At 50.2% G+C, this 26,354-nt stretch overlaps 16 pseudogenes; all 16 read left to right on the top strand.

Moving 5' to 3' along the window:
* Positions 1 to 2,124: 2,124 nt before the first annotated feature.
* LOC130318481 (5S ribosomal RNA) lies at positions 2,125 to 2,244 on the top strand (annotated as a pseudogene).
* Positions 2,245 to 2,326: 82 nt separating this feature from the next.
* Positions 2,327 to 2,446, top strand: LOC130351117 (5S ribosomal RNA; annotated as a pseudogene).
* Positions 2,447 to 3,504: 1,058 nt separating this feature from the next.
* Positions 3,505 to 3,624, top strand: LOC130351128 (5S ribosomal RNA; annotated as a pseudogene).
* A 5,055-nt stretch (positions 3,625 to 8,679) lies between these two features.
* On the top strand, positions 8,680 to 8,799 carry LOC130347127 (5S ribosomal RNA; annotated as a pseudogene).
* Positions 8,800 to 9,487: 688 nt separating this feature from the next.
* Positions 9,488 to 9,607, top strand: LOC130321702 (5S ribosomal RNA; annotated as a pseudogene).
* Positions 9,608 to 12,743: 3,136 nt separating this feature from the next.
* Positions 12,744 to 12,863, top strand: LOC130320309 (5S ribosomal RNA; annotated as a pseudogene).
* Positions 12,864 to 13,336: 473 nt separating this feature from the next.
* Positions 13,337 to 13,456, top strand: LOC130352116 (5S ribosomal RNA; annotated as a pseudogene).
* Positions 13,457 to 14,137: 681 nt separating this feature from the next.
* Positions 14,138 to 14,257, top strand: LOC130323848 (5S ribosomal RNA; annotated as a pseudogene).
* Positions 14,258 to 17,945: 3,688 nt separating this feature from the next.
* On the top strand, positions 17,946 to 18,065 carry LOC130347140 (5S ribosomal RNA; annotated as a pseudogene).
* A 697-nt stretch (positions 18,066 to 18,762) lies between these two features.
* LOC130315409 (5S ribosomal RNA) lies at positions 18,763 to 18,882 on the top strand (annotated as a pseudogene).
* Positions 18,883 to 19,115: 233 nt separating this feature from the next.
* On the top strand, positions 19,116 to 19,235 carry LOC130346973 (5S ribosomal RNA; annotated as a pseudogene).
* Positions 19,236 to 22,259: 3,024 nt separating this feature from the next.
* Positions 22,260 to 22,379, top strand: LOC130351139 (5S ribosomal RNA; annotated as a pseudogene).
* A 1,464-nt stretch (positions 22,380 to 23,843) lies between these two features.
* LOC130351161 (5S ribosomal RNA) lies at positions 23,844 to 23,963 on the top strand (annotated as a pseudogene).
* Positions 23,964 to 24,438: 475 nt separating this feature from the next.
* LOC130351172 (5S ribosomal RNA) lies at positions 24,439 to 24,558 on the top strand (annotated as a pseudogene).
* Positions 24,559 to 24,640: 82 nt separating this feature from the next.
* On the top strand, positions 24,641 to 24,760 carry LOC130323892 (5S ribosomal RNA; annotated as a pseudogene).
* Positions 24,761 to 25,442: 682 nt separating this feature from the next.
* On the top strand, positions 25,443 to 25,562 carry LOC130352246 (5S ribosomal RNA; annotated as a pseudogene).
* Positions 25,563 to 26,354: the final 792 nt, after the last annotated feature.

Raw genomic sequence — 26,354 nt, forward strand, 5'->3', positions numbered from 1 at the left:
GGCCTGGTAAGTACCAGCATGGGAGACTGGCTGGGAATCCCGGGTGCAGTTGTCATTTTAATCTGTTGCCGCCTTCCGCTCCGATTCGGAAAAGGATTTATTGATGCTTAAATCCACAATATACAGGGTGTGAAGCTGTCAACGGCCATCCTAAGCCTGAACGTGCCTGCTCTCCTCAGATCGCAGACTGCTGCCCGGCAGTTACCGCAAGGGAGACTGGCTGGCAATCCAAGGTGCCATTGACATTTTGCTCTGTTGCGCCTTCCTCTCCGATTAATAAAAATATTTATTGATGCTTAAATCCACAATATACAAGGCGTGAAGATGTCAACGGCCATCCTAAGCTGAGCGCGCCTGCTCTCGTCAGATCGCAGACTGCTATCCAGCTTAGGGCCCAGTAAGTACCGGCATGTGAGACTGGCTGGGAATTCCGGGTGTAGTTGACATTTTGCTCTGTTGCCGCCTTCCGTTCCGATTCCGAAAAGGATTTATTGATGCTTAAATGCACAGTATAAAAAGCATGAATTTTTCAATGGCCATCCTAAGCTGAACGCGCCTTCTCTCGTCAGATCGCAGACTGCTACCCAGCTTAGGGCCCGGTAAGTATTGGCATGGGAGACTGGCTGCGAATCCCGGGTGCCGTTGACATTTTGCTCTATTGCTGCCTTCCGCTCCGATTCCGAAAATAATTTATTGATGCTTAAATCCACAGTATACAAGGTGTGAAGCTGTCGACGGCCATACTAAGCTTAACGCGCCTGCTCTCGTCAGATCGCAGACTGGTAAAGATCTTAGGGCCCGGTAAGTACCGGCAATGGACACTGGCTGGGAATCCCGGCTGCCGTTGACATTTTGCTCTGTTGCCGCCTTCCGTTCCGATTCCGAAAAGGATTTATTGATGCTTAAATGCACAGTATAAAGGGCGAGAAGCTGTCAACGGCCAACCTAAGCTGAACGCGCCTGCTCTCGTCAGATCGCAGACTGCTACCCAGCTTAGGGCCCGGTAAGTACCAGCATGGGAGACTGGCTGGAATTCGGGTGCAGTTGACATTTTAATCTGTTGCCGCCTTCCGCTCCGATTCGGAAAAGGATTTATTGATGCTTAAATCCACAATATACAGGGTGTGAAGCTGTCAACGGCCATCCTAAGCTGAACGTGTCTGCTCTCCTCAGATCGCAGACTGCTGCCCGGCAGATACCGGCATGGGAGACTGGCTGGCAATCCAAGGTGCCATTGACATTTTGCTCTGTTGCCGCCTTCCTCTCCGATTAATAAAAATATTTATTGATGCTTAAATCCACAATATACAAGGCGGGAAGATGTCAACGGCCATCCTAAACTGAACGCGCCTGCTCTCGTCAGATCGCAGACTGCTACCCAGCTTAGGGCCCGGTAAGTACCTGCATGGGAGACTGGCTGGGAATCTCAGGTGTTGTTGACATTTTGCTCTGTAGCTCTGTAGACATTTTGCTTCGATTCCGAAAAGGATTTATTGATGCTTAAATCCACAGTATACAGGGTGTGAAGCCGTCTACGGCTATCCTAAGCTGAATGCGCCTGTTCTTGTCAGATCGCAGACTGCTGCCCGGCAAGTACGGGCATGGGAGACTGGCTGGCAATCCAAGGTGCTATTGACATTTTGCTCTGTTGCCGCCTTCCTCTCCGATTAAAAAAAAATATTTATTGATGCTTAAATCCACAGTATACAAGGCGTGAGGATGTCAACGGCCATCCTAAGCTGAACGCGCCTGCTCTCGTCAGATCGCAGACTGCTACGCAGCTTAGGGCCCAGTAAGTACCGGCATGGGAGACTGGCTGGGAATCCCGGGTGCAGTTGACATTTTGCTCTGTTGCCGCCTTCCGTTCCGATTCCGAAAAGGATTTATTGATGCTTAAATGCACAGTATAAAAAGCATGAATTTGTCAATGGCCAACCTAAGCTGAACGTGCCTGCTCTCGTCAGATCGCAGACTGCTACGCAGCTTAGGGCCCAGTAAGTACCGGCATGGGAGACTGGCTGGGAATCCCGGGTGCAGTTGACATTTTGCTCTGTTGCCGCCTTCCGTTCCGTTCCGAAAAGGATTTATTGATGCTTAAATGCACAGTATACAAAGTTTGAAGCTGTCAACGGCCATCCTAAGCTGAACGCGCCTGCTCTCGTCAGATCGCAGACTGCTACCCAGCTTAGGGCCCGGTAAGTACCTGCATGGGAGACTGGCTGGGAATCCCAGGTGTCGTTGACATTTTGTTCTGTTGCCGCCTTCCGCTCCGATTCCGAAAAGGATTTATTGATGCTTAAATCCACAGTATACAAAGTGTGAAGCTGTCAACGGCCATCCTAAGCTGAACGCGCCTGCTCTCGTCAGATCGCAGACTGCTACCCAGCTTAGGGCCTGGTAAGTACCAGCATGGGAGACTGGCTGGGAATCCCGGGTGCAGTTGACATTTTAATCTGTTGCCGCCTTCCGCTCCGATTCGGAAAAGGATTTATTGATGCTTAAATACACAATATACAGGGTGTGAAGCTGTCAACGGCCATCCTAAGCCTGAAGTGCCTGCTCTCCTCAGATCGCAGACTGCTGCCCGACAGTTACCGGCATGGGAGACTGGCTGGCAATCCAAGGTGCCATTGACATTTTGCTCTGTTGCCGCCTTCCTCTCCGATTAATAAAAATATTTATTGATGCTTAAATCCACAATATACAAGGCGTGAAGAAGTCAATGGCCATCCTAAGCTGAACGCGCCTGCTCTCGTCAGATCGCAGACTGATACCCAGCTTAGGGCCTGGTAAGTACCAGCATGGGAGACTGGCTGGGAGTCCCGGGTGCAGTTGACATTTTAATCTGTTGCCGCCTTCCGCTCCCATTCGGAAAAGGATTTATTGATGCTTAAATCCACAATATAAAGGGCGTGAAGCTGTCAACGGCCATCCTAAGCTGAACCCGCCTGCTGTCGTCAGATCGCAGACTGCTACCCAGCTTAGGGCCCGATAAGTACCAGCATGGGAGACTGGCTGGGAATCCCAGGTGTTGTTGACATTTTGCTCTGTAGCCGCCTTCCGCTCCGATTCCGAAAATTATTTATTGATGCTTAAATCCACAGTATACAGGGTGTGAAGCCGTCTATGGCTATCCTAAGCTGAATGTGCCTGTTCTTGTCAGATCGCAGACTGCTGCACGGCAAGTACCAGCATGGGAGACTGGCTGGGAATCCCAGGTGTTGACATTTTGCTCTGTAGCCGCCTTCCGCTCCGATTCCGAAAATGATTTATTGATGCTTAAATCCACAGTATACAGGGTGTGAAGATATTTACGGCCATCCTAAGCTGAATGCGCCTGTTCTTGTCAGATCGCAAACTGCTACCCAGCTTCGGGCCTGGTAAGTACCAGCATGGGAGACTGGCTGGGAATCCCGAGTGCAGTTGACATTTTGCTCTGTTTCTGCTCCGATTCCGAAAATTATTTATTGATGCTTAAATCCACAGTATACAAAGTGTGAAGCTGTCAACGGCCATCCTAAGCTGAACGCGCCTGCTCTCGTCAGATCGCAGACTGCTACCCAGCTTAGGGCCTGGTAAGTACCAGCATGGGAGACTGGCTGGGAATCCCGGGTGCAGTTGACATTTTAATCTGTTGCCGCCTTCCGCTGAGATTCAGAAAAGGATTTATTGATGTTTAAATCCACAATATACAGGGTGTGAAGCTGTCGACGGCCATCCTAAGCTTAACGCGCCTGCTCTCGTCAGATCGCAGACTGCTACCCAGCTTAGGGCCCAGTATGTACCGGCATGGGAGACTGGCTGGGAATCCCGGATGCAGTTGTCATTTTGCTCTGTTGCCGCCTTCCGCTCCGATTCGGAAAAGGATTTATTGATGCTTAAATCCACAATATACAGGGTGTGAAGCTGTCAACGGCCATCCTAAGCCTGAACGTGCCTGCTCTCCTCAGATCGCAGACTGCTGCCCGGCAGATACAGGCATGGGAGACTGGCTGGCAATCCAAGGTGCCATTGACATTTTGCTCTGTTGCCGCCTTCTTCTCCGAATAATAAAAATATTTATTGATGCTTAAATCCACAATATACAAGGCGTAAAGATGTCAACGGCCATCCTAAGCTGAACACGCCTGCTCTCGTCAGATCGCAGACTGCTACCCAACTTAGGGCCCGGTAAGTACTGGCATGGGAGACTGGCTGGGAATCCCGGGTGCCGTTGCCATTTTGCTCTATTGCTGCCTTCCGCTCCGATTCCGAAAATAATTTATTGATGCTTAAATCGACAGTATACAAGGTGTGAAGCTGTCGACGGCCATCCTAAGCTTAACGCGCCTGCTCTCGTCAGATCGCAGACTGCTACTCAGCTTAGGGCCCAGTATGTACCGGCATGGGAGACTGGCTGGGAATCCCGGATGCAGTTGACATTTTGCTCTGTTGCCGCCTTCCGTTCCGATTCCGAAAAGGATTTATTGATGCTTAAATGCACAGTATAAAAAGCACGAAGCTGTCAATGGCCGTCCTAAGCTGAACGCGCCTGCTCTCGTCAGATCGCAGACTGCTACCCAGCTTAGGGCCAGGTACGTACTGGCATGGGAGACTGGCTGGGAATCCCGGTTGCCGTTAACATTTTGCTCTATTGCTGCCTTCCGCTCCGATTCCGAAAAGAATTTATTGATGCTTAAATCCACAGTATACAAGGTGTGAAGCTGTCGACGGCCATCCTAAGCTTAACGCGCCTGCTCTCGTCAGATCGCAGACTGGTACAGATCTTAGGGCCCGGTAAGTACCGGCATGGGACACTGGCTGGGAATCCCGGATGCAGTTGACATTTTGCTCTGTTGCCGCCTTCCGTTCCGATCCCGAAAAGGATTTATTGATGCTTAAATGCACAGTATAAAAAGCATGAAGCTGTCAATGGCCGTCTTAAGCTGAACGCGCCTGCTCTCGTCAGATCGCAGACTGCTACCCAGCTTAGGGCCCGGTAAGTACCGGCATGGGAGACTGGCTGGGAATCCCGGGTGCCGTTGACATTTTGCTCTATTGCTTCCTTCCGCTCCGATTCCGAAAATAATTTATTGATGCTTAAATCCACAGTATAAAAGGTGTGAAGCTGTCGACGGCCATCCTAAGTTTAACGCGCCTGCTCTCGTCAGATCGCAGACTGGTACAGATCTTAAGGCCCGGAAAGTACCAGCATGGGACACTGGCTGGGAATCCCGGCTGCCGTTGACATTTTGCTCTGTTGCCGCCTTCCGTTCCGATTCCGAAAAGGATTTATTGATGCTTAAATGCACAGTATAAAAAGCATGAAGCTGTCAACGGCCATCTTAAGCTGAACGCGCCTGCTCTCGTCAGATCGCAGACTGTTATCCAGCTTAGGGCCCGGTAAGTAACAGCATGGGAGACTGGCTGGGAATTCCAGGTGTCGTTGACATTTTGCTCTGTTGCCGCTTTCCGCTCCGATTCCGAAAAGGATTTATTGATGCTTAAATCCACAGTATACAGGGTGTGAAGATGTCTACGGCCATCCTAAGCTGAATGCGCCTGTTCTTGTCAGATCGCAGACTGCTACCCAGCTTCGGGCCTGGTAAGTACCAGCATGGGAGACTGGCTGGGAATTCCGAGTGCAGTTGACATTTTGCTCTGTTTCTGCTCCGATTCCGAAAATTATTTATTGATGCTTAAATCCACAGTATACAAAGTGTTAAGCTGTCAACGGCCATCCTAAGCTGAATGCGCCTGCTCTCGTCAGATTGCAGACTGCTACCCAGCTTAGGGCCAGGTACGTACTGGCATGGGAGACTGGCTGGGAATACTGGTTGCCGTTGACATTTTGCTCTATTGCTGCCTTCCGCTCCGATTCCGAAAAGAATTTATTGATGCTTAAATCCACAGTATACAAGGTGTGAAGCTGTCGACGGCCATCCTAAGCTTAACGCGCCTGCTCTCGTCAGATCGCAGACTGGTACAGATCTTAGGGCCCGGTAAGTACCGGCATGGGACACTAGCTGGGAATCCCGGCTGCCGTTGACATTTTGCTCTGTTGCCGCCTTCCGTTCCGATTCCGAAAAGGATTTATTGATGCTTAAATGCACAGTATACAAAGTGTGAAGCTGTCAACGGCCATCCTAAGCTGAACGCGCCTGCTCTCGTCAGATCGCAGACTGCTACCCAGCTTAGGGCCTGGTAAGTATCTGCATGGGAAACTGGCTGGGAATCCCGGGTGCAGTTGACATTTTAATCTGTTGCCGCCTTCCGCTCCGATTCGGAAAAGGATTTATTGATGCTTAAATCCACAATATACAGGGTGTGAAGCTGTCAACGGCCATCCTAAGCCTGAACGTGCCTGCTCTCCTCAGATCGCAGACTGCTGCCCGGCAGATACCAGCATGGGAGACTGGCTGGCAATCCAAGGTGCCATTGACATTTTTCTCTGTTGCCGCCTTCTTCTCAGATTAATAAAAATATTTATTGATGCTTAAATCCACAATATACAAGGCGTAAAGATGTCAACAGCCATCGTAAGCTGAACGCGCCTGCTCTCGTCAGATCGCAGACTGCTACCCAGCTTAGGGCCCAGTAAGTACCGCCATGGGAGACTGGCTGGGAATCCCGGGTGCAGTTGACATTTTGCTCTGTAGCCGCCTTCCGCTCCGATTCCGAAAAGGATTTATTGATGCTTAAATCCACAGTATACAGGGTGTGAAGCCGTCTACGGCCATCCTAAGCTGAATGTGCCTGTACTTGTCAGATCGCAGACTGCTGCCCGGCAAGTACGGGCATGGGAGACTGGCTGGCAATCCCAGGTGCTATTGCCATTTTGCTCTATTGCCGCCTTCCTCTCCGATTCCGAAAAGGATTTATTGATGCTTAAATGCACAGTATACAAGGCAAGAAGATGTCAACGGCCGTCCTAAGCTGAACGCGCCTGCTCTCGTCAGATCGAAGACTGCTACCCAGCTTTGGGCCTGGTAAGTACCAGCATGGGAGACTGGCTGGGAATCCCGGGTGCAGCTGACATGTTGCTCTGTTTCTGCTCCGATTCCGAAAATTATTTATTGATGCTTAAATCCACAGTATACAAAGTGTGAAGCTGTCAACGGCCATCCTAAGCTTAACGCGCCTGCTCTCGTCAGATCGCAGACTGGTACAGATCTTAGGGCCCGGTAAGTACCGGCATGGGAGACTGGCTGGGAATCCCGGCTGCCGTTGACATTTTGCTCTGTTGCCGCCTTCCGTTCCGATTCCGAAAAGGATTTATTGATGCTTAAAGGCACAGTATAAAGGGCAAAAAGCTGTCAACGGCCATCCTAAGCTGAACGCGCCTGCTCTTGTCAGATCACAGACTGCTACCCAGCTTAGGGCCCGGTAAGTACCAGCATGGGAGACTGGCTGGGAATCCCAGGTGTCGTTGACATTTTGCTCTGTTGCCGCCTTCCGCTCCGATTCCGAAAAGGATTTATTGATGCTTAAATCCACAGTATACAAAGTGTGAAGCTTTCAACGGCCATCCTAAGCTGAACGCGCCTGCTCTCGTCAGATCGCAGACTGCTACCCAGCTTAGGGCCTGGTAAGTACCAGCATGGGAGACTGGCTGGGAATCCCGGGTGCAGTTGACATTTTAATCTGTTGCCGCCTTCCGCTCCGATTCGGAAAAGGATTTATTGATGCTTAAATTTACAATATACAGGGTGTGAAGCTGTCAACGGCCATCCTAAGCCTGAACGTGCCTGCTCTCCTCAGATCGCAGACTGCTGCCCGGCAGTTACCGGCATGGGAGACTGGCTGGCAATCCAAGGTGCCATTGACATTTTGCTCTGTTGCCGCCTTCCTCTCCGATTAATAAAAATATTTATTGATGCTTAAATCCACAATATACAAGGCATGAAGATGTCAACGGCCATCCTAAGCTGAACGCGCCTGCTCTCGTCAGATCGCAGACTGCTACCCAGCTTAGGGCCCAGTAAGTAACGGCATGGGAGACTGGCTGGGAATCCCGGGTGCAGTTGACATTTTGCTCTGTTGCCGCCTTCCGTTCTGATTCCGAAAAGGATTTATTGATGCTTAAATGCACAGTATAAATAGCATGAAGCTGTCAATGGCCACCCTAAGCTGAACGCGCCTGCTCTCGTCAGATCGCAGACTGCTACCCAGCTTAGGGCCCGGTAAGTACCGGCATGGGACACTGGCTGGGAATGCCCGGCTGCCGTTGACATTTTGCTCTGTTGCCGCCTTCCGCTCCGATTCGGAAAAGGATTTATTGATGCTTAAATCCACAGTATACAGGGTGTGAAGCCATCTACGGCTATCCTAAGCTGAATGTGCCTGTTCTTGTCAGATCGCAGACTGCTGCGCGGCAAGTACGGGCATGGGAGACTGGCTGGCAATCCCAGGTGCTATTGCCATTTTGCTCTGTTGCCGCCTTCCTCTCCGATTCCGAAAAGGATTTATTGATGCTTAAATGCACAGTATACAAGGCGAGAAGATGTCAACGGCCGTCCTAAGCTGAACGCGCCTGCTCTCGTCAGATCGAAGACTGCTAGCCAGCTTTGGGCCTGGTAAGTACCAGCATGGGAGACTGGCTGGGAATCCCGGGTGCAGCTGACATTTTGCTCTGTTTCTGCTCCAATTCCGAAAATTATTTATTGATGCTTAAATCCACAGTATACAAAGTGTGAAGCTGTCAACAGCCATCCTAAGCTGAACGCGCCTGCTCTCGTCAGATCGCAGACTGCTACCCAGCTTAGGGCCTGGTAAGTACCAGCATGGGAGACTGGCTGGGAATTCCGGGTGCAGTTGACATTTTAATCTGTTGCCGCCTTCCGCTCCGATTTGGAAAAGGATTTATTGATGCTTAAATCCACAATATACAAGTCGTGAAGATGTCAACGGCCATCCTAAGCTGAACGCGCCTGCTCTCGTCAGATCGCAGACTCCTACCCAGCTTAGGGCCCAGTAAGTACCGGCATGGGAGACTGGCTGGGAATCCCGGGTGCAGTTGACATTTTGCTCTGTTGCCGCCTTCCGTTCCGATTCCGAAAAGGATTTATTGATGCTTAAATGAACAGTATAAAAAGCATGAAGCTGTCAATGGCCATCCTAAGCTGAATGCGCCTGCTCTCGTCAGATCGCAGACTGGTACAGATCTTAGGGCCCGGTAAGTAACAGCTTGGGAGACTGGCTGGGAATCCCAGGTGTCGTTGACATTTTGCTCTGTTGCCGCCTTCCGCTCCGATTCCGAAAAGGATGTATTGATGCTTAAATCCACAGTATACAGGGTGTGAAGATGTCTACGGCCATCCTAAGATGAATGCGCCTGTTCTCATCAGATCGCAGACTGCTACGCAGCTTAGGGCCCAGTAAGTATCGGCATGGGAGACTGGCTGGGAATCTCGGGTGCAGTTGACATTTTGCTCTGTTGCCGCCTTCCGTTCCGATTCTGAAAAGGATTTATTGAAGCTTAAATGCACAGTATAAAAAGCATGAAGCTGTCAATGGCCATCCTAAGCTGAACGCGCCTGCTCTCGTCAGATCGCAGACTGCTACCCAGCTTAGGGCCCGGTAAGTACTGGCATGGGAGACTGGCTGGGAATCCCGGGTGCTGTTGACATTTTGCTCTATTGCTGCCTTCCGCTCCGATTCCGAAAATAATTTATTGATGCTTAAATCCACAGTCTACAAGGTGTGAAGCTGTCGACGGCCATCCTAAGCTTAACGCGCCTGCTCTCGTCAGATCGCAGACTGGTACAGATCTTAGGGCCCGGTAAGTACCGGCATGGGACACTGGCTGGGAATCCCGGCTGCCGTTGACATTTTGCTCTGTTGCCGCCTTCCGTTCCGATTCCGAAAAGGATTTATTGATGCTTAAATGCACAGTATAAAGGGCGAGAAGCTGTCAACGGCCATCCTAAGCTGAACGCGCTTGCTCTCGTCAGATCGCAGACTGCTACCCAGCTTAGGGCCTGGTAAGTACCAGCATGGGAGACTGGCTGGGAATCCCTAGTGTCGTTGACATTTTGCTCTGTTGCCGCCTTCCGCTCCGATTCCGAAAAGGATTTATTGATGCTTAAATCCACAGTATACAGGGTGTGAAGATGTCTACGGCCATCCTAAGCTGAATGCGCCTGTTCTCGTCAGATCGCAGACTGCTACCCAGCTTCGGGCCTGGTAAGTACCAGCATGGGAGACTGGCTGGGAATCCCGGGTGCAGTTGACATTTTGCTCTGTTGCCGCCTTCTGTTCCGATTCCGAAAAGGATTTATTGATGCTTAAATGCACAGTATAAAAAGAATGAAGCTGTCAATGGCCATCCTAAGCTGAACGCGCCTGCTCTCATCAGATCGCAGACTGCTACCCAGCTTAGGGCCCGGTAAGTACTGGCATGGGACACTGGCTGGGAATCCCGGCTGCCGTTGACATTTTGCTCTGTTGCCGCCTTCCGTTCCGGTTCCGTTTCCGATTCCGAAAAGGATTTATTGATGCTTAAATGCACAGTATACAAAGTGTGAAGCTGTCAATGGCCATCCTAAGCTGAACGCGCCTGCTCTCGTCAGATCGCAGACTGCTACCCAGCTTAGGGCGCGGTAAGTACCAGCATGGGAGACTGGCTGGGAATCCCAGGTGTCGTTGACATTTTGCTCTGTTGCCGCCTTCCGCTCCGATTCGGAAAAGGATTTATTGATGCTTAAATCCACAGAATCCACAGTATCCACAGTATCCACAGTATCCACAGTATCCACAGTATCCACAGTATACAGGGTGTGAAGATGTCTACGGCCATCCTAAGCTGAATGCGCCTGTTCTCGTCAGATCGCAGACTGCTACCCAGCTTCGGGCCTGGTAAGTACCAGCATGGGAGACTGGCTGGGAATCCCGGGTGCAGTTTACATTTTGCTCTGTTTCTGCTCCGATTCCGAAAATTATTTATTGATGCTTAAATCCACAGTATACAAAGTGTGAAGCTGTCAACGGCCATCCTAAGCTGAACGCGCCTGCTCTCGTCAGATCGCAGACTTTTACCCAGCTTAGGGCCTGGTAAGTACCAGCATGGGAGACTGGCTGGGAATCCCGTGTGCAGTTGACATTTTAATCTGTTGCCGCCTTCCGCTCCGATTCGGAAAAGGATTTATTGATGCTTAAATCCACAATATACAGTGTGTGAAGCTGTCAACGGCCATCCTAAGCCTGAACGTGCTTGCTCTCCTCAGATCGCAGACTGCTGCCCGGCAGTTACCGGCATGGTAGACTGGCTGGCAAACCAAGGTGCCATTGACATTTTGCTCTGTTGCCGCCTTCCTCTCCGATTAATAAAAATATTTATTGATGCTTAAATCCACAATATACAAGGCGTGAAAATGTCAACGGCCATCCTAAGCTGAACGCGCCTGCTCTCATCAGATCGCAGACTGCTACCCAGCTTAGGGCCCAGTAAGAACCGGCATGGGAGACTGGCTGGGAATCCCGGGTGCAGTTGACATTTTGCTCTGTTGCCGCCTTCCGTTCCGATTCCGAAAAGGATTTATTGATGCTTAAATGCACAGTATAAAAAGCTTGAAGCTGTCAATGGCCATCCTAAGCTGAAAGGGCCTGCTTTCGTCAGAGTGCAGACTGCTACCCAGCTTAGGGCCCGGTAAGTACTGGCATGGGAGACTGGCTGGGAATCCCGGTTGCCGTTGACATTTTGCTCTATTGCTCGAATTCCGAAAAGAATTATTGATGCTTAAATCCACAGTATACAAGGTGTGAAGCTGTCGACGGCCATCCTAAGCTTAACGCGCCTGCTCTTGTCAGATCGCAGACTGGTACAGATCTTAGGGCCCGGTAAGTACCGGCATGGGACACTGGCTGGGAATCCCGGCTGCCGTTGACATTTTGCTCTGTTGCCGCCTTCTGCTCCGATTCCGAAAAGGATTTATTTATGCTTAAATCCACAGTATACAGAGTGTGAAGCGGTCTACGGCCATCCTAAGCTGAATGCGCCTGTTCTCGTCAGATCGCAGACTGCTACCCAGCTTCGGGCCTGGTAAATACCAGCATGGGAGACTGGCTGGGAATCCCGGGTGCAGTTTACATTTTACTCTGTTTCTGCTCCGATTCCGAAAATTATTTATTGATGCTTAAATCCACAGTATACAAAGTGAGAAGCTGTCAACGGCCATCCTAAGCTGAACGCGCCTGCTCTCGTCAGATCGCAGACTGCTACCCAGCTTAGGGCCTGGTAAGTACCAGCATGGGAGATTGGCTGGGAATCCCGGGTGCAGTTGACATTTTAGTCTGTTGCCGACTTCTGCTCCGATTCGGAAAAGGATTTATTGATGCTTAAATGCACAGTATAAAGTGCGTGAAGCTGTCATCGGCCATCCTAAGCTGAACGCGCCTGCTCTCGTCAGATCGCAAACTGCTACCCAGCTTAGGGCCCGGTAAGTACCAGCATGGGAGACTGGCTGGGAATCTCAGGTGTTGTTGACATTTTGCTCTGTAGCTCTGTAGACATTTTGCTCCGATTTCGAAAAGGATTTATTGATGCTTAAATCCACAGTATACAGGGTGTGAAGCCGTCTACGGCTATCCTAAGCTAAATGCGCCTGTTCTTGTCAGATCGCAGACTGCTGCCCGGCAAGTACAGGCATGGGAGACTGGCTGGCAATCCAAGGTGCTATTGACATTTTGCTCTGTTGCCGCCTTCCTCTCCGATTAAAAAAAATATTTATTGATGCTTAAATCCACAGTATACAAGGCGTGAAGAAGTCAACGGCCATCCTAAGCTGAACGCGCCTGCTCTCGTCAGATCGCAGACTGCTACCCAGCTTAGGGCCCGGTAAGTACCAGCATGGGAGACTGGCTGGGAATCCCAGGTGTTGTTGACATTTTGCTCTGTAGCCACCTTCCGCTCCGATTCCGAAAAGGATTTATTGATGCTTAAATCCACAGTATACAGTGTGTGAAGCCGTCTACGGCTATCCTAAGCTGAATGTGCCTGTTCTTGTCAGATCGCAGACTGCTGACGGCAAGTACGGGCATGGGAGACTGGCTGGCAATCCAAGGTGCTATTGACATTTTGCTCTGTTGCCGCCTTCCTCTCCGATTAAAAAAAATATTTATTGATGCTTAAATCCACAGTATACAAGGCGTGAAGATGTCAACGGCCATCCTAAGCTGAACGTGCCTGCTCTTGTCAGATCGCAGATTGCTACGCAGCTTAGGGCCCAGTAAGTACCGGCATGGGAGACTGGCTGGGAATCCCGGGTGCAGTTGACGTTTTGCTCTGTTGCCGCCTTCCGTTCCGATTCCGAAAAGGATTTATTGATGCTTAAATGCACAGTATAAAAAGCATTAAGCTGTCAATGGCCATCCTAAGCTGAACGCGCCTGCTCTCGTCAGATCGCAGACTGCTACCCAGCTTAGGGCCCGGTAAGTATTGGCATGGGAGACTGGCTGGGAATCCCGGGTGCCGTTGACATTCTGCTCTATTGCTGCCTTCAGCTCCGATTCCGAAAATAATTTATTGATGCTTAAATCCACAGTATACAAGGTGTGAAGCTGTCGACGGCCATCCTAAGCTTAACGCTCCTGCTCTCGTCAGATCGCAGACTGGTACAGATCTTAGGGCCTGGTAAATACCGGCATGGGACACTGGCTGGGAATCCCGGCTGCCGTTGACATTTTGCTCTGTTGCCGCCTTCCGTTCCGATTCCGAAAAGGATTTATTGATGCTTAAATGCACAGTATAAAGGGCAAGCAGCTGTCAACGGCCATCCTAAGCTGAACGCACCTGCTCTCGTCAGATCGTAGACTGATACCCAGCTTAGGGCCCGGTAAGTACCAGCATGGGAGACTGGCTTGGAATCCCAAGTGTCATTGACATTTTGCTCTGTTGCTACCTTCCGCTCCGATTCCGAAAAGGATTTATTAATGCTTAAATCCACAGTATACAGGGTGTGAAGAGGTCTACGGCCATCCAAAGCTGAATGCGCCTGTTCTCTTCAGATCGCACACTGCTACCCAGCTTCGGGCCTGGTAAGTACCAGCAAGAGAGACTGGCTGGGAATCCCGGGTGCAGTTGACATTTTGCTCTGTTTCTGTTCAGTTTCCGAAAATTATTTATTGATGCTTAAATCCACAGTATACAAAGTGTGAAGCTGTCAACGGCCATCCTAAGCTGAACGCGCTTGCTCACGTCAGATCGCAGACTGCTACCCAGCTTAGGGCCTGGTAAGTACCAGCATGGGAGACTGTCTGGGAATCCCGGTTGCCGTTGACATCTTGCTCTATTGCTGACTTCCGCTCCGATTCCGAAAATAATTTATTGATGCTTAAATCCACAGTATACAAGGTGTGAAGCTTTCGACGGCCATCCTAAGCTTAACGCGCCTGCTCTCGTCAGATCGCAGACTGGTACAGATCTTAGGGCCCGGTAAGTACCGGCATGGGACACTGGCTGGGAATGCCGGTTGCCGTTGACATTTTGCTCTGTTGCCGCCTTCCGTTCCGATTCCGAAAAGGATTTATTGATGCTTAAATGCACAGTATACAAAGTGTGAAGCTGTCAACGGCCATCCTAAGCTGAACGCGCCAGCTCTGGTCAGATCGCAGACTGCTACCCAGCTTAGGGCCCGGTAAGTACCAGCATGGGAGACTGGCTGGGAATCCCAGGTGTCGTTAACATTTTGCTCTGTTGACGACTTCCGCTCCGATTCCGAAAAGAATTTATTGATGCTTAAATCCACAGTATACAAGGTGTGAAGCTGTCGACGGCCATCCTAAGCTTAACGCGCCTGCTCTTGTCAGATCGCAGACTGGTACAGATCTTAGTGCCCGGTAAGTACCGGCATGGGAGACTGGCTGGGAATCCCGGCTGCCGTTGACATTTTGCTCTGTTGCCGCCTTCCGTTCCGATTCCGAAAAGGATTTATTGATGCTTAAATGCACAGTATAACAAGCAAAAAGCTGTCAACGGCCATCCTAAGCTGAACGCGCCTGCTCTCGTCAGATCGCAGACTGCTACCCAGCTTCGGGCCTGGTAAGTACCAGCATGGGAGACTGGCTGGGAATCCCGGGTGCAGTTTACATTTTGCTCTGTTTCTGCTCCGATTCCGAAAATAATTTATTGATGCTTAAATCCACAGTATACAAAGTGTGAAGCTGTCAACGGCCATCCTAAGCTGAACGCGCCTGCTCTCGTCAGATCGCAGACTGTTACCCAGCTTAGGGCCTGGTAAGTACCAGCATGGGAGACTGGCTGGGAATCCCGTGTGCAGTTGACATTTTAATCTGTTGCCGCCTTCCGCTCCGATTCGGAAAAGGATTTATTGATGCTTAAATCCACAATATACAGGGTGTGAAGCTGTCAACGGCCATCCTAAGCCTGAACGTGCTTGTTCTCCTCAGATCGCAGACTGCTGCCCGGCAGTTACCGGCATGGGAGACTGGCTGGCAAACCAAGGTGCCATTGACATTTTGCTCTGTTGCCGCCTTCCTCTCCGATTAATAAAAATATTTATTGATGCTTAAATCCACAATATACAAGGCGTGAAAATGTCAACGGCCATCCTAAGCTGAACGCGCCTGCTCTCATCAGATCGCAGACTGCTACCCAGCTTAGGGCCCAGTAAGTACCGGCATGGGAGACTGGCTGGGAATCCCGGGTGCAGTTGACATTTTGCTCTGTTGCCGCCTTCCGTTCCGATTCCGAAAAGGATTTATTGATGCTTAAATGCACAGTATAAAAAGCATGAAGCTGTTAATGGCCATCCTAAGCTGAAAGGGCCTGCTTTCGTCAGAGTGCAGACTGCTACCCAGCTTAGGGCCCGGTAAGTACTGGCATGGGAGACTGGCTGGGAATCCCGGTTGCCGTTGACATTTTGCTCTATTGCTCTAATTCCGAAAAGAATTATTGATGCTTAAATCCACAGTATACAAGGTGTGAAGCTGTCGACGGCCATCCTAAGCTTAACGCGCCTGCTCTCGTCAGATCGCAGACTGGTACAGATCTTAGGGCCCGGTAAGTACCGGCATGGGACACTGGCTGGGAATCCCGGCTGCCGTTGACATTTTGCTCTGTTGCCGCCTTCTGCTCCGAGTCCGAAAAGGATTTATTTATGCTTAAATCCACAGTATCCACAGTATACAGAGTGTGAAGTGGTCTACGGCCATCCTAAGCTGAATGCGCCTGTTCTCGTCAGATCGCAGACTGCTACCCAGCTTCGGGCCTGGTAAATACCAGCATGGGAGACTGGCTGGGAATCCCGGGTGCAGTTGACATTTTACTCTGTTTCTGCTCCGATTCCGAAAATTATTTATTGATGCTTAAATCCACAGTATACAAAGTGTGAAGCTGTCAACGGCCATCCTAAGCTGAACGCGCCTGCTCTCGTCAGATCGCAGACTGCTACCCAGCTTAGGGCCTGGAAAGTACCAGCATGGGAGAATGGCTGGGAATCCCGGGTGCAGTTGACATTTTAATCTGTTGCCGACTTCTGCTCCGATTCGGAAAAGGATTTATTGATGCTTAAATGCACAGTATAAAGTGCATGAAGCTGTCATCGGCCATCCTAAGCTGAACGCGCCTGCTCTCGTCAGATCGCAAACTGCTACCCAGCTTAGGGCCCGGTAAGTACCAGCATGGGAGACTGGCTGGGAATCTCAGGTGTTGTTGACATTTTGCTCTGTAGCTCTGTAGACATTTTGCTCCGATTTCGAAAAGGATTTATTGATGCTTAAATCCACAGTATACAGGGTGTGAAGCCGTCTACGGCTATCCTAAGCTAAATGCGCCTGTTCTTGTCAGATCGCAGACTGCTGCCCGGCAAGTACAGGCATGGGAGACTGGCTGGCAATCCAAGGTGCTATTGACATTTTGCTCTGTTGCCGCCTTCCTCTCCGATTAAAAAAAATATTTATTGATGCTTAAATCCACAGTATACAAGGCGTGAAGATGTCAACGGCCATCCTAAGCTGAACGCGCCTGCTCTCGTCAAATCGCAGACTGCTACGCAGCTTAGGGCCCAGTAAGTACCGGCATGGGAGACTGGCTGGGAATCCCGGGTGCATTTGACCTTTTGCTCTGTTGCCGCCTTCCGTTCCGATTCCGAAAAGGATTTATTGATGCTTAAATGCACAGTAAAAAAAGCATGAAGCTGTCAATGGCCATCCTAAACTGAACGCGCCTGCTCTCGTCAGATCGCAGACTGCTACCTAGCTTACGGCCCGGTATGTAACAGCATGGGAGACTGGCTGGGAATCTCAGGGGTTGTTGAAATTTAGCTCTGTAGCTCTGTAGACATTTTGCTCCAATTTCGAAAAGGATGCTTTATTGATGCTTAAATCCACAGTATACAGGGTGTGAAGCCATCTACGGCTATCCTAAGCTGAATGCGCCTGTTCTTGTCAGATCGCAGACTGCTGCCCGGCAAGTACGGGCATGGGAGACTGGCTGGCAATCCAAGGTGCTATTGATATTTTGCTCTGTTGCCGCCTTCCTCTCCGATTAAAAAAAATATTTATTGATGCTTAAATCCACAGTATACAAGGCGTGAAGATGTCAACGGCCATCCTAAGCTGAACGCGCCTGCTCTCGTCAAATCGCAGACTGCTACGCAGCTTAGGGCCCAGTAAGTACCGGCATGGGAGACTGGCTGGGAATCCCGGGTGCAGTTGACATTTTGCTCTGTTGCCGCCTTTCGTTCCGAATCCGAAAAGGATTTATTGATGCTTAAATGCACAGTATAAAAAGCATGAAGCTGTCAATGGCCATCCTAAGCTGAACGCGCCTGCTCTCGTCAGATCGCAGACTGGTACAGATCTTGGGGCCCGGTAAGTACCGGCATGGGACACTGGCTGGGAATCCTGGCTGCCGTTGACATTTTGCTCTGTTGCCGCCTTCCGTTCCGGTTCCGATTCCGAAAAGGATTAATTGATGCTTAAATGCACAGTATAAAGGGCGAGAAGCTGTCAACGGCCATCCTAAGCTGAATGCGCCTGCTCTCGTCAGATCGCAGACTGCTACCCAGCTTAGGGCCCGGTAAGTACCAGCATGGGAGACTGGCTGGGAATCTCAGGTGTTGTTGACGTGTAGCTCTGTAGACATTTTCCTCTGTTGCCGCCTTTCGTTCCGATTCCAAAAAGGATTTATTGATGCTTAAATGCACAGTATAAAGGGCGAGAAGCTGTCAATGGCCATCCTAAGGTGAACGCGCCTGCTCTCGCCAGATCGCAGACTGCTACCCAGCTTAGGGCCCGGTAAGTACCAGCATGAGAGACTAACTGGGAATCCCAGGTTTCGTGGACGTTTTGCTTTGTTGCCGCCTTCCGCTCCGAATCCGAAAAGGATTTATTGATGCTTAAATCCACAGTATATAGGGTGTGAAAATGTCTACGGCCATCCTGAGCTGAATGTGCCTGTTCTTGTCAGATCGCAGACTGCTACCCAGCTTCAGGCCTGGTAAGTACCAGCATGGGAGACTGGCTGGGAATCCCGAGAACAGTTGACATTTTGCTCTGTTTCTGCTCCGATTCCGAAAATTATTTGTTGATGCTTAAATCCACAGTATACAAAGTGTGAAGCTGTCAACGGCCATCCTAAGCTGAACGCGCCTGCTCTCGTCAGATCGCAGACTGCTACCCAGCTTAGGGCCTGGTAAGTACCAGCATGGGAGACTTGCCGTGAATCCCGGGTGCAGTTGACATTTTAATCTGTTGCCGCCTTCCGCTCCGATTCGGAAAAGGATTTATTGATGCTTAAATCAACAATATACAGGGTATGAAGCTGTCAACGGCCATCCTAAGCTGAACGCGCCTGCTCTCGTCAGATCGCAGACTGCTACCCAGCTTAGGGCCTGGTAAGTACCAGCATGGGAGACTGGCTGGGAATCCCAGGTGTTGTTGACATTTTGCTCTGTAGCCGCCTTCCGCTCCGATTCCGAAAAGGATTTATTGATGCTTAAATCCACAGTATACAGGGTGTGAAGCCGTCTATGGCTATCCTAAGCTGAATGTGCCTGTTCTTGTCAGATCGCAGACTGCTGCCCGGCTATTGACATTTTGCTCTGTTGCCGCCTTCCTCTCTGATTCCGAAAAGGATTTATTGATGCTTAAATGCACAGTATAAAAAGCATGAAGCTGTCAATGGCAATCCTAAGCTGAACGCGCCTGCTCTCATCAGATCACAGACTGCTACCCAGCTTAGGGCCCGGTAAGTACTGGCGTGGGAGACTGCCTGGGAATCCCGGGTGCCGTTGACATTTTGCTCTATTGCTGCCTTCCGCTCCGATTCCGAAAATAATTTATTGATGCTTAAATCCACAGTATACAAGGTGTGAAGCTGTCGACGGCCATCCTAAGCTTAACGCGCCTGCTCTCGTCAGCTCGCAGACTGGTACAGATCTTAGGGCCCGGTAAGTACCGGCATGGGAGACTGGCTGGGAATCCCGGCTGCCGTTGACATTTTGCTATTTTGCCGCCTTCCGTTCCGATTCCGAAAAGGATTTATTGATGCTTAAATGCACAGTATAAAGGGCGAAAAGCTATCAACGGCCATCCTAAGCTGAACGCGCCTGCTCTCGTCAGATCGCAGACTGCTACCCAGTTTACGGCCCGGTAAGTACCAGCATGGGAGACTGGCTGGGAATCCCAGGTGTCGTTGACATTTTGCTCTGTTGCCGCCTTACGCTCCGATTCCGAAAAGGATTTATTGATGCTTAAATCCACAGTATATAGGGTGTGAAGATGTCTACGGCCATCCTGAGCTGAATGCGCCTGTTCTTGTCAGATCGCATACTGCTACCCAGCTTCGGGCCCAGTAGGTACCAGCATGGGAAACTGGCTGGGAATCCCAAGTGCAGTTGACATTTTGCTCTGTTTCTGCTCCGATTTCGAAAATTATTTATTGATGCTTAAATCCACAGTATACAAAGTGTGAAGCTGTCAACGGCCATCCTAAGCTTAACACCCCTGCTCTCGTCAGATCGCAGACTGCTACCCAGCTTAGGGCCTGGTAAGTACCAGCATCGGAGACAGGCTGGGAATCCCGGGTGCAGTTGACATTTTAATCTGTTGGCGCCTTCCGCTCCGATTCGGAAAAGGATTTATTGATGCTTAAATCCACAATATACAGCGTGTGAAGCTGTCTATGGCCATCCGAAGCCTGAACGTGCCTGCTCTCCTCAGATCGCAGACTGCTGCCTGGCAGATACAGGCATGGGAGACTGGCTGGCAATCCAAGGTGCAATTGACATTTTGCTCTGTTGCCGCCTTCCTCGCCGATTAATAAAAATATTTATTGATGCTTAAATCCACAATATACAAGGCGTGAAGATGTCAATGGCCATCCTAAGCTGAACGCGCCTGCTCTCGTCAGATCGCAGACTGCTACCAAGCTTAGGGCCCAGTAAGTACCGGCATGGGAGACTGGCTGGGAATCCCGGGTGCAGTTGACATTTTGCTCTGTTGCCGCCTTCCGCTCCGATTCGGAAAATGATTTATTGATGCTTAAATGCACAGTATAAAGGGTGTGAAGCTGTCAACTGCCATCCTAAGCTGAACGCGCCTGCTCTCGTCAGATCGCAGACTGCTACCCAGCTTAGGGCCTGGTAAGTACCAGCATGGGAGACTGGCCGTGAATCCCAGGTGCAATTGACATTTTAATCTGTTGCCGCCTTCCGCTCCGATTCGGAAAAGGATTTATTGATGCTTAAATCCACGATATACAGCGTGTGAAGCTGTCAACGGCCATCCTAAGCCTGAACTTGCCTGCTCTCCTCAGATCGCAGACTGCTGCCCGGCAGATACCGGCATGGGAGACTGGCTGGCAATCCAAGGTGCCATTGACATTTTGCTCTGTTGCCGCCTTCTTCTCTGATTAATAAAAATATTTATTGATGCTTAAATCCACAATATACAAGGCATAAAGATGTCAACAGCCATCCTAAGCTGAACGCGCCTGCTCTCGTCAGATCGCAGACTGCTACCCAGCTTAGGGCCCAGTAAGTACCGACATGGGAGACTGGCTGGGAATCCCGGGTGCAGTTGACATTTTGCTCTGTTGCCGCCTTCCGCTCCAATTCGGAAAATGATTTCTTGATGCTTAAATGCACAGTATAAAGGGTGTGAAGCTGTCAACTGCCATCCTAAGCTGAACGCGCCTGCTCTCGTCAGATCGCAGACTGCTATCCAACTTAGGGCCTGGTAAGTACCAGCATGGCAGATTGGCTGGGAATCCCAGGTGTTGTTGACATTTTGCTCTGTAGCCGCCTTCCGCTCCGATTCCGAAAAGGATTTATTGATGCTTAAATCCACAGTATACAGGGTGTGAAGCCGTCTATGGCTATCCTAAGCTGAATGTGCCTGTTCTTGTCAGATCGCAGACTGCTGCCCGGCTATTGACATTTTGCTCTGTTGCCGCCTTCCTCTCTGATTCCGAAAAGGATTTATTGATGCTTAAATGCACAGTATAAAAAGCATGAAGCTGTCAATGGCCATCCTAAGCTGAACGCGCCTGCTCTCGTCAGATCACAGACTGCTACCCAGCTTAGGGCCCAGTAAGTACTGGCGTGGGAGACTGCCTGGGAATCCCGAGTGCCGTTGACATTTTGCTCTATTGCTGCCTTCCGCTCCGATTCCGAAAATAATTTATTGATGCTTAAATCCACAGTATACAAGGTGTGAAGCTGTCGACGGCCATCCTAAGCTTAACGCGCCTGCTCTCGTCAGATCGCAGACTGGTACAGATCTTAGGGCCCGGTAAGTACCGGCATGGGAGACTGGCTGGGAGTCCCGGCTGCCGTTGACATTTTGCTATTTTCCGCCTTCCGTTCAGATTTCGAAAAGGATTTATTGATGCTTAAATGCACAGTATAAAGGGCGAAAAGCTGTCAACGGCCATCCTAAGCTGAACGCGCCTGCTCTTGTCAGATCGCAGACTGCTACCCAGTTTACGGCCCGGTAAGTACCAGCATGGGAGACTGGCTGGGAATCCCAGGTGTCGTTGACATTTTGCTCTGTTGCCGCCTTACGCTCCGATTCCGAAAAGGATTTATTGATGCTTAAATCCACAGTATATAGGGTGTGAAGATGTCTACGGCCATCCTGAGCTGAATGCGCCTGTTCTTGTCAGATCGCAGACTGCTACCCAGCTTCGGGCCCAGTAGGTACCAGCATGGGAAACTGGCTGGGAATCCCAAGTGCAGTTGACATTTTGCTCTGTTTCTGCTCCGATTCCGAAAATTATTTATTGATGCTTAAGTCCACAGTATACAAAGTGTGAAGCTGTCAACGGCCATCCTAAGCTGAACGCGCCTGCTCTCGTCAGATCGCAGACTGCTACCCAGCTTAGGGCCTGGTAAGTACCAGCATGGGAGACTGGCTGGGAATCCCGGGTGCAGTTGACATTTTAATCTGTTTCTGCTCCGATTCCGAAAATTATTTATTGATGCTCAAATCCACAGTATACAAAGCGTGAAACTGTCAACGGCCATCCTAAGCTGAACGCGCCTGCTCTCGTCAGATCGCAGACTGCTGCCCGGCAGATACAGGCATGGGAGACTGGCTGGCAATCCAAGGTGCCATTGACAGTTTGCTCTGTTGCCGCCTTCTTCTCCGAATAATAAAAATATTTATTGATGCTTAAATCCACAATATACAAGGCGTGAAGATGTCAACGGCCATCCTAAGCTGAACGCGCCTGCTCTCGTCAGATTGCAGACTGCTACCCAACTTAGGGCCCGGTAAGTACTGGCATGGGAGACTGGCTGGGAATCCCGGGTGCGTTGACATTTTGGTCTATTGCTGCCTTCCGCTCCGATTCCGAAAATAATTTATTGATGCTTAAATCCACAGTATACAAGGTGTGAAGCTGTCGACGGCCATCCCAAGCTTAACGCGCCTGCTCTCGTCAGATCGCAGACTGGTACAGATCTTAGGGCCTGGTAAGTACCGGCATGGGACACTGGCTGGGAATCCCGGCTGCCGTTGACATTTTGCTCTGTTGCCGCTTCCGTTCCGATTCCGAAAAGGATTTATTGATGCTTAAATGCACAGTATAAAGAGCGAGAAGCTGTCAACGGCCGTCCTAAGCTGAACGCGCCTGCTCTCGTCTGATCGCAGACTGCTACTCAGCTTGGGGCCCGGTAAGTACTAGCATGGGAGACTGGCTGGGAATCCCAGGTGTTGTTAACATTTTGCTCTGTTGCCGCCTTCCGCTCCGATTCCAAAAAGGATTTATTAATGCTTAAATCCACAGTATACAGGGTGTGAAGTTGTCTACGGCCATCCGAAGCTGAATGCGCCTGTTCTCGTCAGATCGCAGACTGCTACCCAGCTTCGGGCCTGGTAAGTACCAGCATGGGAGACTGGCTGGGAATCCCGGGTGCAGTTGACAATTTAATCTGTTGCCGCCTTCTGCTCCGATTCGGAAAAGGATTTATTGATGCTTAAATCCACAATCCACAATATACAGGGTGTGAAGCTGTCAACGGCCATCCTAAGCCTGAACGTGCCTGCTCTCCTCAGATCGCAGACTGCTGCCTGGCAGTTACCGGCATGGGAGACTGGCTGGCAATCCAAGGTGCCATTGACATTTTGCTCCGTTGCCGCCTTCCTCTCCGATTAATAAAAATATTTATTGATGCTTAAATCCACAATATACAAGGCGGGAAGATGTCAACGGCTGTCCTAAGCTGAACGCGCCTGCTCTAGTCAGATCGCAGACTGCTACCCAGCTTAGGGCCCAGTAAGTACCAGCATGGGAGACTGGCTGGGAATCCCAGTTGCAGTTGACATTTTGCTCTGTTTCTGCTCCGATTCCGAAAATTATTTATTGATGCTTAAATCCACAGTATACAAAGCGTGAAACTGTCAACGGCCATCCTAAGCTGAACGCGCCTGCTCTCGTCAGATCGCAGACTGCTACCCAGCTTAGGGCCTGGTAAGTACCAGCATGGGAGACTGGCTGGGAATCCCGGGTGCAGTTGACATTTTAATCTGTTGCCGCCTTCCGCTCCGATTCGGAAAAGGATTTATTAATGCTTAAATCCACAATATACAGGGTGTGAAGCTGTCAACGGCCATCCTAAGCCTGAACGTGCCTGCTCTCCTCAGATCGCAGACTGCTGCCCGGCAGTTACCGGCATGGGAGACTGGCTGGCAATCCAAGGTGCCATTGACATTTTGCTCTGTTGCCGCCTTCCTCTCCGATTAATAAAAATATTTATTGATGCTTAAATCCACAATATACAAGGCATAAAGATGTCAATGGCCATCCTAAGCTGAACGCGCCTGCTCTCGTCAGATCGCAGACTGCTACCCAGCTTAGGGCCCAGTAAGTACCAGCATGGGAGACTGGCTGGGAATCCCGGGTGCAGTTGACATTTTGCTCTGTTGCCGCCTTCCGTTCCAATTCCGAAAAGGATTTATTGATGCTTAAATGCACAGTATACAAAGTGTGAAGCTGTCAACGGCCATCCTAAGCTGAACGCGCCTGCTCTCGTCAGATCGCAGACTGCTACCCAGCTTAGGGCCTGGTAAGTACCAGCATGGGAGACTGGCTGGGAATCCCGGGTGCAGTTGACATTTTAATCTGTTGCCGCCTTCCGCTCCGATTCGGAAAAGGATTTATTGATGCTTAAATGCACAGTATACAAAGTGTGAAGCTGTCAACGGCCATCCTAAGCTGAACGCGCCTGCTCTCGTCAGATCGCAGACTGCTACCCAGCTTAGGGCCCGGTAAGTACCAGCATAGGAGACTGGCTGGGAATCTCAGGTGTTGTTGACATTTTGCTCTGTAGCTCTGTAGACATTTTGCTTCGAATCCGAAAAGGATTTATTGATGCTTAAATCCACAGTATACAGGGTGTGAAGCCGTCTACGGCTATCCTAAGCTGAATGCGCCTGTTTTTGTCAGATCGCAGACTGCTGCCCGGCAAGTACGGGCATGGGAGACTGGCTGGCAATCCAAGGTGCTATTCACATTTTGCTCTGTTGCCGCCTTCCTCTCCGATTAAAAAAAATATTTATTGATGCTTAAATCTACAGTATACAAGGCGTGAAGATGTCAACGGCCATCCTAAGCTGAACGCGCCTGCTCTCGTCAGATCGCAGACTGCTACGCCGCTTAGGGCCCAGTAAGTACCGGCATGGGAGACTGGCTGGGAATCCCGGGTGCAGTTGACATTTTGCTCTGTTGCCGCCTTCCGTTCCGATTCCGAAAAGGATTTATTGATGCTTAAATGCACAGTATAAAAAGCATGCATTTGTCAATGGCCATCCTAAGCTGAACGCGCCTCCTCTCGTCAGATCGCAGACTGCTACCCAGCTTAGTGCCCGGTAAGTATTGGCATGGGAGACTGGCTGGGAATCACGACTACCGTTGACATTTTGCTCTGTTGCCTCCTTCCGTTCCGATTCCGAAAAGGATTTATTGATGCTTAAATGCACAGTATAAAGGGCGAGAAGCTGTAAACGGCCATCCTAAGCTGAACGCGCCTGCTCTCGTCAGATCGCAGACTGCTACCCAGCTTAGGGCCCGGTAAGTACCAGCATGGGAGACTGGCTGGGAATCCCAGGTGTCGTTGACATTTTGCTCTGTTGCCGCCTTCCGCTCCGATTCCGAAAAGGATTTATTGATGCTTAAATCCACAGTATACAGTATACAGGATGTGAAGATGTCTACGGCCATCCTAAGCTGAATGCGCTTGTTCTCGTCAGATCGCAGGCTGCTACCCAGCTTCGGGCCTGGTAAGTACCAGCATGGGAGACTGGCTGGGAAACCCGGTTGCCGTTGACATTTTGCTCTATTGCTGCCTTCCGCTCCGATTCCGAAAATAATTTATTGATGCTTAAATCCACAGTATACAAGGTGTGAAGCTGTCGACGGCCATCCTAAGCTTAACGCGCCTGCTCTCGTCAGATCGCAGACTTTTACCCAGCTTAGGGCCTGGTAAGTACCAGCATGGGAGACTGGCTGGGAATCTCAGGTGTTGTTGACATTTTGCTCTGTAGCTCTGTAGACATTTTGCTCCGATTCCGAAAAGGATTTATTGATGCTTAAACCCACAATATACAGGGTGTGAAGCCGTCTACGGCTATCCTAAGCTGAATGCGCCTGTTCTTGTCAGATCGCAGACTGCTGCCCGGCAAGTACGGGCATGGGAGACTGGCTGGCAATCCAAGGTGCTATTGTCATTTTGCTCTGTTGCCGCCTTCCTCTCCGATTTAAAAAAAATATTTATTGATGCTTAAATCCACAGTATACAAGGTGTGAAGCTGTCGACGGCCATCCTAAGCTTAACGCGCCTGCTCTCGTCAGATCGCAGACTGGTACAGATCTTAGGGCCCGGTAAGTACCGGCATGGGACACTGGCTGGGAA

This window comes from Hyla sarda, chromosome 1 (assembly GCF_029499605.1).
Source record: "Hyla sarda isolate aHylSar1 chromosome 1, aHylSar1.hap1, whole genome shotgun sequence".
In the NCBI taxonomy this organism is placed as follows: domain Eukaryota; kingdom Metazoa; phylum Chordata; class Amphibia; order Anura; family Hylidae; genus Hyla; species Hyla sarda.